The sequence below is a fragment of the Cupressus sempervirens genome, chromosome 4, assembly GCF_028749045.1.
Source record: "Cupressus sempervirens isolate cs-2001-9-10 chromosome 4, ASM2874904v1, whole genome shotgun sequence".
NCBI lineage: Eukaryota > Viridiplantae > Streptophyta > Pinopsida > Cupressales > Cupressaceae > Cupressus > Cupressus sempervirens.
This window is the reverse complement of record NC_143121.1, coordinates 309,010,786-309,024,671: the sequence shown is the minus strand read 5'-3', so window position 1 is coordinate 309,024,671 and position 13,886 is coordinate 309,010,786. Positions and strand designations below refer to the sequence as shown.

Sequence of the window (13,886 nt, the reverse complement as noted above, 5' to 3'; positions counted from 1 at the left end):
ATTGTTGACTAGGTGACAAATGAAGACCAAGAGACAAATGCAAAGCTTATGGAATGGTCTGAAAGAAAATTTTAGGGAAAAGTAAATGAGAAAATATCAAGTCAAATTGCACTTTCCCAGGTTGAATTGGCAAAGCTAATTGACAAAGTGAAAAAGGTACTTGAGAATATATTCTCATTGTACAAAAAGTTGTGTGACTTTTCATACTTCACACAGGAGACTAGCCAAAAGACAATGAGCTTGGAAAGAAATTTAAATATTTCTAGCATGCAACTACCTAAAGATCCAGCTCAAAGTGAGAAGCATTTTACCCAGACGCTTCACACTCAAAAGGAAATAGATGTGTTAATAGCAGAAGAGGCCAATATCAAGGTAAAATTGATACAGCTCCAATCCTCCATTACCCCACATTTAGAAATGCTCCATAAAGAGCAAGTCTATGCTGAAACTATTCTCAAGAAAGACCCTAATCTTTCTACATCAGATGGACTTATTCATCTTGCTACAGAGACTTCCATCCAGCATAAGTCACTGGAAATTGCTTCAAACAATTGGGATGCAGCTCTCAGGATGATTATGGAGGTAAACAACACATTTTTGGCTAAATATGGTCTTAACCTTAAACATTCTTTGACATAAGTGTCAAAAAGGGGGAGAAGAAAAAGAGATATAATAGAGGGAGTTATAGCTATTATGAAGATGAATTAATGGGGAAGAAAAGATAAAAGTAGGAGCATGATATACAGATAATGGCACAATCAACTCAGGGGGAGTTACAAATTTTTTTTTAGGTATATATTGTAAGTTACAAATTTTGATCAAGTTTTCTTTAAACTCTGTATATACCAAATAGATTAGTAAATGTACTCATAAGGTCAGTTAAGTGTTTTTTTCACTCATGTCAAAGGGGGAGATTGTTAACTTCATAATGGTTTTTGACACTTGAGTGCCAATACACTTACCTAGTTTCTATATTGGAGCTGAGTACACCATGAATGCCAAGCCACAACATGAGCCGAGTTAGGAAAGACTTCAGGTGCTGAATGATCTTCATGTACCGAGTAGTTTTCAGATGCCGAGTGAAGATCGGGTGTCGAGTAAAGTTCAAGTGCCGAATGACTTTATGTGCCGAGCAGAATAAAGTGTTGAGTGATATTCAAGTGCCGAGTCATAGATTATGCTGAGTAATATAGAAATAAAACAAGTGCCGAGTAAGCTAGTTTTGTTTAGGTGCTGAGTTATCCAGGAAACAACATGTGCCGAGCATCAGTAATGCTTCAGGAGCCGAGTAACTCAGAATATCAGCATAAGAGTTTATAATTGCACAAACTATGATGCAAACAATTTTTGTAGCCAACATAAGGTAAATCTCAAAGGATTAAATGATAAGATCAAATCTTTTATCTTTCCTATGCAATCTACATGCAGCCAATAAGAAAAATGCTGAAGGCATGCAACCAATGGAAGAAGTGCAAACAATGAGCAAAAAATAGAGATTGAATATGGATCGAAGATCCATACTTAACCCTAAATCCTCAAATGTCTTTATAAGGAAGATGAAATTTCATTGTAAAATATATGAGAGGATATACAAGGGTGTATAAGGAAATCTAATTTCAGAACAAGGGTTATCAAATCACAAAGGATCAAGATCAGAGAAAGCAGAACAAGTGCCTGCATTCAGCAATCAATGATTGTAATCTATCAGGTTCATTGTACGTAATACTTTCTAGCAATTGTATTAGAATGAAAATCCTATGGTGATAGGTTAGCTTAACAACTATTTCGTAGATCCTTTAAATAGGTGATTAAATCCTTTAACAGGGTGACACTTCATGTAAAGTGTTTGTAAATCCTCTAACCAGGTCACTATTGACACAGTGTAAATCCTTTAACAGGGCAGACCATCATAAGTGGTTGAACAATATTCCTGCAGTAATTTTTGTGGGTATCATCCCCACCCCAATTTTACCTTCTTATTTCTGGAGGGTTTCTGGGTTACCAAATTCCAGTGTTATGTGTTGTTGATGCATGTCTTAGTTTCATGTTTACTTGATGTATTTACATGCATGCAATTTACTTCCGCCTAAAAGTTTTATTGGTTAAAGTGTGATACTTCTGATTCACCCCCCCCTCTCATAAGTATTCTTCCTATTTGAATATTCCAACAATCACATTATGGACATACTAGAAAATTTTGAGTTGATTTTATGTATGCAAAGTTGATATTTTGACTTGTCTAAAGGGAAAAGTTGACTAGCAACATTATCCCTAGGTTTTTAAGCCAAGAGTTTTTTTTGAGTCTAATGATAGGGCTTTCCTTGAAGGTCAGCTAAACCCATAAGAGTCACTCCCAATATTTCCCATGAAGGAAGATTGGCATTAAGAAATTTTTTTATCCCCCTTCATAAAAAGTGTGGTATTTGCATGAAGCCTCATAGAGGGTTCATGTAAATCCCTTTGGATAGGGTGCTTCCATGGATACACCCCTCTCCACATGTACAACCCATGTAGGGTGTTCATATAAATGTGGGGTGTTCAAGCAAACACCCAATGGCAAGATTTTTTTTTAATTATGGAGATTACCCTCAATTTCACCATCTTAGTTATGTCATGTTCTTGGATAAAAATCTAGTCAATAGTTTTGACCTCTTTCAATAATAGTTCATGCTTCGTATGCTATATTTTTCCTTTCATTATGTTATTTTAATCATAAATAACCTTTCCATTAATATATCTTAGTTAGCTTTATGTCTTTTAAAAATATTTTTGTTTTTTTTTAATACATCTTAGTTTTTTTTTATATAGATAATGGCTTGAGCCATGATACATCATAAAATACATATATGTATTTCATTAATCATCTTTTAGTTCCAAGTTACATTTTCTACCTTCACTATGGATCATTCATCATCCTTCCCTTCTTCTTCTCCCTCTTATCAAGATTTGTGTGTAATGTAAGTACTACATCTTGCACTTATGTTTAACTTAAAGATCTAAAAAATAACAACATATGAATACACAAAGGGTATACAAATGAAATATAAAGTGATAAAATATTTTTCCTAGATAAAACTAATATAAACATCTAAGTCATTAAAAAATTAATCTAATAGAGAGAAGTAACAATTCTTGAACTAACATAACATATATGTTAAGAAAATTTATTATTAGTTTGTTACACCAAAGGGTATTTTTATGGCTTAGTTACATAATAAAAAAAAAATATATGCTGTCTTTTCCTAGAGTCCTTCTTGAATCTCTATGAAAGTTTAGTTAAAACCATCCCTCCTTGGGCCATTTTCATTGTCACATATTTCACTTTCTTTTTGAACTTTCTATCCTGATCCTATAAAGTGAGGCAACTTTAGACCTATCCACTTGCCTCTTACTTTCTCATCCCAATGAGATATTAAATCCTTCTTCTTTTGATAATTTATATTATGATTTGTTGTAAGTGCAATGATAGAAGTCTCAATCTTAATTAGAGGTTTTTCTACATTGATCTTTTTTTCTTTTTCTTTTTCAGTTGCATTCTTGCCATAATTCTATTAGAACTATTAAAGGTGTAGATCTTCATAAAGAAGTTTAAATACTATCCTTTATAATGAGGGGAAATCATTATGATATCTATCATAGTCCTTGGCAATGGTGATACCCACCCCTATTGTGAATAGATCCATTTCCAATATTTATTTGAATAAGGGTAACACAAAAAATGACATCAATGGTTTCTTCCCCATTTTCAAATAAAGGAAATATGATTCAGCCTTTGTATCCTATCTTCTTAAATCTGTTAAGGAGGGAGTCTTTTATACTGATTAGGAGAGACTTAAGGAATTTATACACCACCTTCAAGTTTTATTCCCCACTCTTACTTTTATTCCACACAATTTTTTCCTTACCAAAATGAAAGTTACTTTCTTGTTTGATAAGATACATTTAGATTTTCTACTTCCCTAGGTGGGATATTCATGTCCATCAAATACTTCTATTTCCAATATTTTCCTCTATCCTCAATAGTGACATAATTTATAACTTTTTTTCCCATCTAGCTTCAAGTGTCAACCTTAATTTCACAAGCTTATAATCCTTTTCCAAAGCATTGTACCCTCCGAGAGAGTCTTTCTAAAAGAGAGCTTTTGATGGAAGAGCATCTTAGGTACCTTGGAAATTTTGCACCAACCAAAAATATTTCCTTTATTTTTCCTATACCCTATTTGATGAATGGTCATTTTTGTTGATGTCTTACTATGCAGTTAGCTCCTTATGGGGAACCTATCATGGCCATATGTCTCAAATCACATGATTTAATTCTATCATCAATGGGAGTTATCTTTCTCTTTGTTCAAGTCATGTCTATTTCCAATCACATGATCTACTTCTATCATCGATGGGAGTTATATTTCTCTTTGTTCAAGGCATGTCTATTTCCTAATAGCTTGAGTAACACATATATTTGCCATCACTAAGGTTTCAAACACTTAAGAACCTCCTCTTGGATTATGTTTGGATCTATCCTTGTCCATGAAGAAGTTTATTTTCTTATTTGTAAGGTTCACTAAATTTTTCTTTGGGGAAAGGCCTACAATTTGTAATAAATTGCTTAACAAGTTATCTTGTTGTCTCATTGGCTATATAATTTGAGATCCAAGATTACGAAAATAAGAATGAAATTAGATAAAAGGAAAATACTAAGACTTAGATCTCTAAGCTCCAACACTTTACCTTGTATATTGTAAATTGAAGGTATATGTATACAACCAAGTAGGCCTTATAACTAGCGTTTCTATATTTATTCTCTATAATTTATTGTGGCTGGCTTTCATGTGGAACTCTTAGCGATGATAATTAGGAGGTGAAATTTGTCTCCTCCTATCTTGTGTTAGATTCTTTCCCCATCCTGGGGCTGCATGTTTTCCTATCTTGGATAGAGGATCTATAATTTATCATGAAGTTCAAAATTATTGATCTTCTATGTAAGGATTTGTCCTTGAATATGTTAATTAGATCAATATTTCACATATATTTATTTATGATGACATTTTTCCAATTGAGGACTGAATTTATATGCATTCTCCATCGTAGTTTATTTCATCAATTTTTTCCTTGGATTTTGATTTCTTGGATCCCTACACCTTCCTCATCCTTTTGTGTGCATACATTGTCCCAAGCTAATTGAACAATTATTTTGTTTTACCATGTGCCCTACCAAGAGAAATTCCTAAGGAATCTATTGATTGCATGCCCCTATTTTTTCTTTGGAGATTAATTCATCATAAGGTGTAAATAGGTTTTTCTAAAAGGGTAGATTAAATATCATCATTTCTCTACCTGTAAAAGAGAGTCATTTCCCCTTCCAAGACTCTGTTTTATGATATTTTCTATTATTTGATTCCACAATTTTGTCAAACTAAATTCAAGGTGCTCGATGATATATCATTTAGAATAGTTATTAGTAATATTGTGACATTTGGAATTTCTTTCATTAATATGCTGTTAAATTAAACTTTGATATATCATTAAAATTCATTATTTTTGTTTTTTTATATAAATATTACATTTTATAAAAACTAGATGTTCAATTTTTTTTAATGTTTTAATTGGTTGAATCAATTAGACTTTTATATTAGAAATTATATAAAGAAAATAATGTCAAGAATTTCATACTTATAGATTTGCATGAATAAACATTATAATAGTCAACTATTTATGAGATTAATAGATGATAATATCTAGAAAGCATTGGCCTACTTATTTAAGCATAATTTAAAAGCCTTTCAAAGTACAAAGAGTTAAAGACCTTTTTGAGAATGAAGATGCGCACATTATCAATGTCCTCATATAAGACATTAGAGTAAACTAAACAAATAAAATAGAATAAAAGAGTAGTCTGGTTAAAGCAATGAAGTCTGTTAAGGTAACTTAAAATAAATAAGCAAAGGTTGTGTAATAAAAAGTAATTTTTAAAAGAAATAGAGAACAATGTGCAACTCTGAATAGAACACTACTATGAAAAAACTGAAGAAATCATCCATAATCCATAATCTTTTGACAATCTAAACATCTCTAAAATGTATTATAGGTCTCTGTAATGTGTATTCCTTTCCTTTTATCAAATAGACTTTGGAACATCGAAATTCTTGTTAAGAAAATAAATAGATATAGTTTAAGAAACTTCTCATTATTGCAGAATTCTATCCATGCTCTTGATTTCTGTTTCAATAGAGACTAAAGACAAAGAATTTTAAGTACAATTCCGAGATAAACAATTAACCTTTGCATCAATGTATAATCCCATTTGTCTTACTCTTGATTTCTAATTTGTGAAACATCAAAGACGAAACATTAATCACTTGCACTAACATTTGACAGACAAGTAATTCCAGTCTCCATATCAACGAACACACAATACCTAAAAATACCAGTATTAGGACAAAATCATTTGGCGCCTTCAAAGCACCAAAAATTGCATTGCCAATTGAAACGGCACTCTCTTTGTTAAATACCATTGATCTTTATAGTAGAGAGATATATGTGAGGAAAAGAGTATGCTAGCGTAATAAGTTCAAAAATTAATGAGACTTGGCTTGAGTACGGTTGAGCATTGTTTCGCCAAATCGATCATTCCAATTCTGCAAATATAAATCAACAACTATTAGATCGGTTGATGTGCTGCAGCCTTGGAATGAAATACATTCGTAAAATTATCATGAAAAAATAGTATGTAATGAATTAAACTTCCAAACAAAATATGGAAAACCATTGAACTGAGAGATAAAAAGATGTCTTACCTTAAGACAGCTCCTTGTATTCAACTCACCGATTTTGAAATTCTTTTAGCGTAAGGACAACAAGTCCATTGAATGCACAATCTATAAAATCTAAATGCACAACAGCATTTGCTACCACTTGGACATGAATAATAGGCATTACACTTTGTTGCAGGCTGATTTGGAGATGGAGGATAAGGAAAGGGTGAAGGAGGATTGAGTCCTTTTTTAATTGGATATGATGGTTGGATGGCAATACCACATTTTCCAGATGAGCTTTTAATATTTCTTCCTATCCCGACATATCAATTCTCACCCCATCTTGGGCCGCATGAATTCTTTATAATCCTATAGTCTTTATCAGCTGACCCGTAACCCACTAATGTCACACCATGATCCAGATTTGTTCCACATTTACCATCGAACACACCCTGTGTCAATGAAAATCAGCTAAACAATTGTCCAAAAACCAATATACATCTGTCTAAAATAAACTTCAACAAATCCACCGTTGGTTCAAATCGAAGGAAAAGAAAACTTACAGATTTGTAAAATTGGAACTCCCTCCCTCCAGCTTCAATAGCTACACTGATCGGTTGATGTGCTGCAGCCTTCTGTAATGACTTTTCATCATGTGTAGGTACATCTTCATAGCCATCAATTGTTGCGAAATGTGATTTATTCTGCAACTCGTATTGCACAAATTGAAACTATATATTTAGGAAACATAATTTTCAAAATAGAGAGGTTTATAGAAACTTCATGGTTAATTGTAAGACCAGGATCATAGGGAAAATAACTCCAACCATGGCCAAAATACAAAAACGGTTCTAATATGACATGGATGCCACTGAAAGTATCTTTGACTTTGATTAACCAAGGTTCTTATGAAAAGTCATAAGAAGTTGAATAGACTCCAAATATGGAAGATCAGGTGAAAAGAAGGCATGTGGCTTACAATGAAACTCTGCAATTCGGAATACATACAATACTTAGATTAATTCATTAATATACAAATTAATTGTAAAAATAATCTCCTTAAGGACTCTGACATAGCCACCTCTAACTCTCACCAACATGAATCTTTCTAGAAGAAGTATAATTTTTTATTCTATTTTTCTAGAAGAAGTATAATTTTTTATTCTATTTGATAAGTTTACAATGTTTGACAAGTAGAAATCTTTCCACTGCCTTTTCACCTGCTTAATAATAAGTAAAAAGTTCTATGCTTTTATGCTTCTAGTTCAAAATCGTTTCTTTCAACTTTTAAAAAAATATATACTATTATGTTTGAATTTGGAAAAGAAAAATTGACTTTATTTTGTCTTTAGTATATTATGTCAGGAGATTAGCATGTTTCTAAAATAAATGCTAAAAGTTTGTTAAATATGAAAAATCGACAAGAAAAGAAAATCGCAAACTAGAACTCTAGTCATGGAATAAATGAACATTAAATTTAAGCAGAGAAAATCTCGAACTAAAACATTATGTATGAAAAAAGAGTAACAAAGTGTACCGGTTTCAGGCTACAGGCACCCTCTCTAGCTTTATAAGGATAATCTACTTCACTATCAATACCACCATTGTCCACATTAAATTGAAATGCAGAATCCATTAATCCGCCATTACAGCCCTGGTTAGGCGAAATATCACAATCTACAAGCTCTTGTTCAGACAGAGATATTAAATTCCCCGTCACAATCTGATTAACTCCTTCAACAGCTGCAACTGTGGAGAAAGCCCAACAACTTCCTATAAAAGATAGAAAATATAAGTCATCAGTATGAACCTTCCTATGAAAACACAAAATTGACAAAACCAACTTAAATAATATAAAAGCGCAGTTTGTACCACAAGATCCCTGGTCTTTAACTTCGGTTACAGCACCATTTTTTCTTCAGTCTACTGATTCAGGTAAATAGTCGCCTTTTCTGTACTGATACCAAATGCTAGGAGAGTTTTTCGACAGGTAATTTGAAGAACGAAATACTGTACCCAAATGTACATGCTTTTAAACTCATTGTGGGTCAAGTCAGCAAACTGATTGAGGCCGAGTAAAAACGAATTGTTTTTTCGATTCCGCGCGTCAATGTAAAGCAAATTGTTTTTGAATATGTGGAATCTGGTTTCTTTATCAGCGAGGCCATTGTAGGCCTTCCTATGCTCCGATTGCCACCGTTCATACATCTGAAAAAGTGCTTCATCTGAAACCAGATCTTGCGGTTCGTAATCTATCACAGAAAAGCCGCTGTAACATCTCCCAATACAGAAAAGCACAAGTAATAGTGTAAATATAATCGAATCCCCCATATATGAAAGCAGAGATTTCGGATTATGAAGAAAATAAGATTGCATAATGCATTTGTAAACAATGTTGACGGACTTTGTGTTTATAGGTGGCGAAACATGTCAAATGCGACTGACGTGCTCTCGTGATAAATGAGGTCAGCCCCAAAATAACGTTTTATGTTCTCTTTTTTCATTTATTTGTTATACGCTATCCTTATTTCAGGATGCTTTGCAAAGAGGCACCTAGTTTTGGAACAAAGGATGGAGGTGTTGTTGACGGGGCCCCTTCTTAGAAAGAGTTAGATTTCGATCTTTCTAGAGTCATTTTAAATAATTAAGAAGAGAGCATAAAGTACATTAAAGTTTATATTTTATAGGATATTATCAAGCAATTTTTAAACAAGAGAGGGTTAATAAAAATTGTTTATCAAAATTAATAGTAGAGCATACAAATCAAGAAGGGAGTCATAGAAGGGGGTCATTGTTTTGTAGTATCTTTAGTTTTATGAATTTTAAAATATTTACTCTATTGTATTAGATTATACATAAATATGATGTCTTTGTAGATATTTTATTAATATAAAATTCAAAGTGACAAATCTGAATTTACATATAAAAGAAAATATGAGCATTAATTATTTTTCAAAGGTATAAGTATTTTTATTATACTTTTTTTAAATCTCACACAATTCTACATTTTGTACACTCAGCACATATCTCTTATCAATTTTAGGCCGTGTTTTATTTTTCATATTGCATATCAATTAGTAAGAAGAGTTTCGCATCAGAATTATAGAATAATTAAATGTTAGAGAGTTCGAGAGTTCAACCACTGTCAAACTTCAACCGTCCAAAAATAATGGTACTAAGTAACTACGGTATTGTTGTGCCTTATTTTTTTTTCATTTTGTTGGCATAATTAAATATTCACTAATTACACTTAGTTAAGCTTACTTAGGATAATGCATTGCATTGTAGTTTGTGATTGAGATGCTTGGGAGTTTGCACCTCAATTAAACACATGGTGTAGGAGAATTTCACTCTGGGTGGTCATAGTTGTTATCTCATTCCACCTTTAGTGTACTTATCACATTATCATCCTCATCATTGCACATACTTCATTGCATAATGGAGGATGATCCACCTTTGGTGGACATGTATTCCCACCTTGTGTGGGTGATAGCTTATCTTCTCCTTATCATTATCTCTTATCACCTCTCCTATATAAGGAGGCCTATCATGTACATTTTAAATAAATCTAATAGATATCAGTCAAGTCCATTATCAATAATACCATTCTTCCATCTTCATGCAATTGTCTTGCCAATCTCTTGTGGAGGTTATCTTGGTCTTTCGTTTGATCCTAGGGGTATTGTAGACTCACCTGAAACTTTAACATAGTATTAGAGATCTCATGGTATGAAGATCTCTTCTCAGGAAGTGTAATCTTGGCTTGACTTATTATTGGTGCAGCATTGGCAATTTGGACATCACAATTTGGAGAGGATTTTGAGAGTCCTATTTTGTGACCTTCTATTACAGGTGAAAATTGGAGCTTGTTGGTGCAAATCAAAGGTTGGCATCATAGAGAGGAGGTCCAAAAACTCCTAAATCAATTTTATTTCATCCAAATTGGACATCTAAGGCAAAATTTAAAGCCATTTGATTTTTGAAGGTGTAGCAGGGGCAACTAAGAAAAAATAATTTTAGAGGCGATTTTCAAACAACAATATCTCCCTCATATGGACTCTTTTTTATGAGCAATTTTTTTTTGTTTTGGGGTATAATTTCACAATCTACATAGTATTGTAGGTGAATTTGGATCTCTGTCTCTGAATTTTTCTAAAAATCGCAAATCCTATTTTCCTCAACTTTTAAGGCTCTATTTGGGCACATCCAGTAACATTTTCAAGTGCAATTTTTTCTTTGAAAGTGCATGATTTTTACTCTATTTTCCAGATCTATAATTAGATTTCATTGATTTGGAGTGGGCATATCACTTTCAGAAATAGGTCTTTTCTGGCTATATTTGCACTTGTGAATACTTGGATTGTAATTTTCTTAATTGAATCAATAATTTGAAGGAGTTATCAATTGATTTCATTATAGATTTTTCAAAAGTTCTATTGCTCACTCTACATAACTATTATGAATGGAAAAAAGCAGTTTCTAATCAATTCATGAGTATTGGATTGCTTAGAATGATTCTTGGACAAGATCTAGAACTAGTTATAGGTGTTGCAGAAAGAAGAAAATGGTTTGATAGAAGGGATAAAGCACTTGGCTTTCTTAGATCTACCATCTCTCATGATTTGTTATATCATATTGCATCCTGCACACATCCTCATGATGTGCCATTATAGAGTAGGGCCTCCAAAAGTTGAATTGGCAGTTGCCTATAGAAACAAAAGGGGCCGAGATCACCATCAATCAATCATAGGCCCATTGTTCATTCCACTAATCGCCTTTAGAATAGTAGGGATTCCCTAATAATATAATAATAGGGCAACTACCTCATTGAACTTTCTTTCAACTATAGCCCTTCCTTCTATTGTTGGGCCAACCCTACCTTAATTTAAGAGCAAGCAGGATCTAGGACTAATGAATGACATTGATTGAAATTCATTGAAACAACATTAGAATGGATCTTTGGTAAACCTGATAGAATAAGAAAATTCAAATTAGAGAATGAGCTTATAGGTCTAAGTCCATTTGATTTTGAAAATATTCAAGACTTTGTCTCTAAGTTCAATTCCATTAGATTGAAGCTTTCGAATTGTGGTATTACTAATGATGATGATGATGAGCAACTGATATTGCCTATTCTTTCCAAGCTAGGTCTTGAATATTCAATCTTTGTTTCCACATTCTATGCTACTATGGATGCTCTTGGTAGTGCATACAAAATGCCTTCTCCTGATGAATTTATAGCTTAGCTCACAAAGGAACAAACAAAGTTAGCACCACATGGGTCAATTGAAGCCTTCCAAGCATCAAGAATTGGTTGCAAATGACTCATCTTCGAAGGCTCCCAAAGGAAAGGGAAACAAACAACACAAGGATCCTAAGCAACATGAAAAAGGTGATGACTCTCCTTAACAACATAATATTGAATCCAAGTCCTCCTCAAGAGAGGAATCATCTAGAAGAAAGAGAGATAAATGTGCTTATTGCAAAAAGTTAGGACACGATGAGCATAAATGTTTCCATAAGAAGATTGATGAGCTCACTCACATTCTTCAAAATAAGATTATCTAGTTCCCTTCATCAGTGTCTTCTCCTTCTTCTCAACATCAGGCAGCTGCTACATCTACATCATCATCCAAAGGTAAAGGACAAACACTGATTTCTTCCACACTTCCTAAGCAAGGTAAACAACTTCTTGATTTAGGTGCATCACATGACATGGCATCTTCTATGGACATGTTTTCTTCTATTGAGCCTTGTACTTCTTCACCTATATTTATGGGTAATAATACATACATGAAGGTTTGTAGTAAATGTTCTATTCCTATGGTGGGTAAAAGCACAAACCTGTGTCATCCTTTGTGATATCTTTCATGGTTTCGACCGAAAGCCTTTTAGTCGTAACGATTTCGGCCATAACAGCTCCGGCCGAACATACATGGCAATTTCACTCACCTACGTGGCTCGTACCATTCTGGCCGAAATGCGTTCGGCCAAAATTGTTACGGCCGAACCCCTGAGCTAGTATAAAACCTGATGCAAACCTCTAGCGGCTATCATTGTTACTGTTGCGATTCTTGGATTTTTGGAGAGCGGGTCAAGGGTTTCGGCCATAACTAGTTAGTGGTTTTTTCCTTCCCCTTTTTTAATAGTTTTTAAATGTATTTTTTGATTAATAGATGTTAATTGTACTTAAAATAGTTGTTTTTGACCTATTTTGTGAGTGAAATGCTTAAAATTGTTTATTTTTTAATATGTTTAAATTACTTTAATTATTTTAGATTGTTTTAGAATGGTATTTAAATTAATTTGTTAGCAAAAATGTAGTGAAACGTGAGATAAAAACGTAGAAAAAAATTAATTAAAAGTGTACAAAAACATTAAGTTAAAATATAGAAAAATATTAGGAAAAACATTAGGTTAAAATATAGAAAAATATTAGTTAAAAGTGTAGAAAAATATTAGGTTAAAATATAGAAAAATGTTAGGAAAAAAATTAGGTTAAAATATAGAAAAACATTAGGAAAAAAATTAGGTTAAAATGTCAAAAAAATTAGTTAAAAAATATAGAAAAACATGAGGTAAACATGTAGAAAAATATTAGTAAAAAATGTAGAAAACCTTTAGGGGACATTATTCAGTTTCTAACATAACCTGATGGATCTAGAGGTGAAACAATAATATCTTATGGTGAAATTAATTTTGACATTAAATAAACCTTCTAACATAACCCTATATTAACTACAATCATAACCCATACCACATTCTAACCATAACATAGGCCCTCTACTAACCGAATGAACCACACTTAGATATTGATGATGTTCATTTTAACAACTAGTTATTGTTAGGTAATAATGAGTCTTACATTACCAAACAACACATTAAGATCAGTTAAATGATATGCTTTTAAGTACGTTATCCATGCATCTATGTCTTAAGGGGACAGAGGAGTCATAATAGGTCATACTATTTTTTATAGGTTCTAATAAGTCTTAAAATATATTATTAGGATATAATAGGTCTTATTAGGTAATGATGATTCTTACATTACCAAATGACACATAACGACCTCATGATACATTTCTAGGTATTTTTATCCATATATATGTTAAGGGGACCTAGGGACTCCTACTA

General features: G+C 32.6%; 1 pseudogene; it reads right to left on the bottom strand.

The window, feature by feature from the left end:
- Positions 1 to 6,499: 6,499 nt before the first annotated feature.
- Positions 6,500 to 9,083, bottom strand: LOC149561244 (putative cysteine protease RD21B; annotated as a pseudogene).
- Positions 9,084 to 13,886: the final 4,803 nt, after the last annotated feature.